This window comes from Oryctolagus cuniculus, chromosome 1, assembly GCF_964237555.1.
Source record: "Oryctolagus cuniculus chromosome 1, mOryCun1.1, whole genome shotgun sequence".
Taxonomy (NCBI): domain Eukaryota; kingdom Metazoa; phylum Chordata; class Mammalia; order Lagomorpha; family Leporidae; genus Oryctolagus; species Oryctolagus cuniculus.
In genome coordinates, this window is record NC_091432.1 from 147802085 (window position 1) to 147805972 (window position 3888).

The window sequence follows — 3888 nt, forward strand, 5'->3', positions numbered from 1 at the left end:
TTAACATTAACCTTTATGTTTAGGAAAATGAGTTTCATCTCTCTAATTTGAAATAAATTCTAGAGGAAAAACAAAGGTCATTTTTCAAGTAGCACTGATAATCTAGAATCTAATTCTCAAGATTTCTGGATTCTGCCCCCACTTAGTCAACCAATTAGCCTCATGACCTTTCTAAGATCACTTCCCAAGACCTTTCCAAGTCAGTTTTTCATCTATTAACTGGGTGAACAAAATGGTCAGGAAAATCTGTTTCAACAACATATATAAAATGCTGCCTAATTAAAAGTGTTGAAGATAACAACTTGTTCATCAGCATCTTCAATCTAAACAAAGTGCAATCTTGCTTAGATGTTATATTGGATTAATCAAGAGTCAACATTAATGTCAAGAAAGAAAGAGGGAATTTGACACTAAAAAAATAAGAGTTTCTGTTGTATTTCATCTTGTACATACAGGGAGTGAGAATAAAATTAACTATAATTTCAAATTTCTCCTTGAAGACAGAATGATATTTTACCAGTAAAAATAAATTCTGAATGCTTACAGCCTGCTTTGCACACTAATAAAAAATCAAACGGAAAAAAAAAAAAGCAATTTGATTAAATTATGTGTGCCTTTTCCTACGCCGATGGAGCTTAACTAAGCAAACAGAAGCAGTGAAGTAAATCAATGTTGGTTTATTAAAGATCAGAATTCAATATCTCAATGGTTGAGGGGCTTATGCACCAGAGTGCTCACTGTTTAGCTTTTTCTTTGCAAAGAAAGTAAACATGGCGGTGCCAAGGAGAAACTTGTTCAGAGAATGATACTGACAAGTCTGGTTTCTCAGGGACCTATAACTGTGTTGATATTTTAAAAAAAGAATATGTATTTTACTCTATTTCACATATACCTATAGGATATTTATCTTATCATTTAAAAATTATTATTTCTTAAACATTCATGCTTTTGAACAGTAAAACCAATTCTATATTCCAATTAATATACAAAAACGGAAGTGCCTTCACCTGTTCTCATATGGCTCACCAAATATTTGGTGAAGAAATCAGAGATTAATTTCTTATTCTGATCCATCCTACAATGAAGTCATAAATAATAGCAAATTTGTAACATCACATTAATCTCCATGGCAACAGGCTTACTGCACAAACAGAGGATTATGACTTCACATTAGAATCAAACAGAGGGAGAGAGTGGGTTGCAAGGAAGAAAGCTCATTTTCAAACTCATATAATCTATAGTAATTGCACTCGGAATACAGGCAAAGCCTACCAAAGCAAATTGCTTTTCATAGAAATATTTTTTTTCAAGTTTGTTCCACTGTGAAAATCTTTCTCTAAATGGCAAGTAGTGTATGACATAAAGAAAATTTAATACAGAGCCAATGTGAGACAAGCAATCTGGGATATAAAGGTTTGAAATGGGCCTGGAAGCATCATAAGAGAAATGCTATGCACCCAAAGCAACAATATGTAGCCCTGAAGAAAAGCAAAATGCAGGATTGCTACTGATGTATTTACTACCCAAGCATCTAACATTTGTAAAGGAATTGGTCTCTTCATCTTTCCCATCTTACATTCTCTCAAACACAAACTATAAAAATTATACTTCCTTTTTTGGATTCACTTCCATTTTGGAGAAGTTGCAATACTCTTATACCTAAATAACATCTTTAAGAATTATTCACATGCAAATTCATTTAAAACATTTCTCCAACTATCCTTTTCTTGGGCTGGCATTCTTTCTTGTAACCTTCTTTCCTTTTTAAAAGGAAAATTCTGCTTGCACAAAGCCTAGGGCTTTTAGAGAATTCTATATTCAGGCAATAGTGCTGAGGTTTTTTCAAAGATAGGAAATTAATAAGCCACAACTCCAGTGATTAAGGCTGATGGGTTACACATTGCATAGCATTGCTGTTGTTCTTTCATAATGTTTTGTACTATTTTATTTACTTTTCCAGTACAGTAGACAAGTTTTTAAGAAAACAAACAAAAAAAATGAGCAAAATTTTCCATTTGTGGTACTCAGGAAAAGAAAGAGTTAAAATAATAATTTAATCGTAAGCCAAAAGATTGCAAACACTCCCAGCCCTCTGATATTTACAATGATGTAGACAGAGCCTTAGTGAAATATTCTGAAAACAGCCCATTGTGAAACAGTCAAGACTTCTGGGTTGGCAAACATTTTCATAGGAAGTCCCCATAAATTCCCATTTGCTTGTGCAGAAAGCCAAAGATGACATACAACTCAAAATATCAAAGGATAACTGAATGAGAAAACAACTTATTAGTGTCGAGGAGAAGACCTTATTACCCACAACTGGTTAAATATTTGAAGCAAAAAAAAATGATCAGACCAAATCCCCTGAAAACATTATACAAAGTTGAATGAAATGAGCCTTTTCCATATTTGAAGTCAAATAGAACATCAAGATCCTGAAGCTCATAATCAAGTGGACATTGATTGGTAATGCAGGGAATACAGTGTATTTCCTTTATACTTTCAGAAGAGATGTATGTCATCTAATATCTCCTCTTCTACCTTCTCACCTGCCTGCAAGACACACTAAAGTAAACAAATGTAAAGTTGACTTGATCAATTTAACACCTACTTCATGACATTCTCTTGAGTAAATATCACATTAGGCAAATGGATTTTTGTGTTGTTTCTTTTTCAACATCAGAACCAATAAACAGTAATTACAGTGGCATTTATAGCTTCAAGCAACCTAAGATAGTTAGTTCCACAGGTCAACACTGATAAATTTTACTTATTTAACACTATTATTAATATTAGAATGATAGAAAAAATAATTGTTAACAACTGTTTTTGAGCAGTTATCTATCACAAGCAGGTTCTGTGATACTTCTTCTGTATTTTGTAATGCAATCTCATCCCAGTATTAAAGTGTTGGTATTAACAGTCTCATATCAAAGCTAGGAAAATTGATCTCAAAATATATTAATGACTTTTTCAACTATACAGAGTGAGCAAGTGATGAAATTGGTGATTATTAATTAATGTCTATTAAATTAGTTTTATATTATATTACTGTCATATTACTTTTTTGGGACATCTGCTTATAGAGTTTCTGCAACAAGGTGCCAAAGCAGAAGATAGTTACACCTGAAAAAGACAGGGATGGTATTTGGCCCAGTGATTAAAATGTCAGTTAGGACACTTGCATCCCACATCTAAATACATGGTTTCAACAACTGGCTCTGGCTCCTGACTCCAGCTTCCTGCCAATACAAACCCTGGGTAGCAGAGGTGATGGCTCAAGTAATTGAGGCCCTGCCCCCCACATGGGATACCTAGATTAAGTGCCTGACGCCTGGATTCAGTTTAGCTCAGTCCTGACCATTTCAGGTATTTGTGGAATGAAGCACTGAATGGAAACTTCGTCTCTCAGTCTCCCTCACCCTCTTTGTCCCTTAAATTAAAAAAAAAAATGAATAAGACAGAAACTCTTCTAGAAGTGTTTTAAAAAGCTCTGAAACTCTGAGGCTGAGAAAGATGCACAATGTAGCACATATCATATATGTGTGTTTGTGTGTGTATGAGTGTATACATGTATTTGTATACATATCAGCTGATGAACACACACACATAGCAGCCAATAAATACTTCCCACCCCAAGAGCAGAAGATATGACTACTTTTCCCCAATCCCATATTCTCTATTGTTTAAGAGGCCTTTCTTGTGACTTCTAATTCCATTCTGCCTTTATATTTGTTGAGAGAAGACACAAAGAAGATGAACAGAAGGGCTAGATATAAGAGTCCGCTTTTTTTCAAACTCTCACAGTGAAAATCCTTGGAGAGTCCTCGAAATATTTAGATACCACAATGGCTCTCTAGGGAAAAAAAAGAGATCAACTGCTGAAAT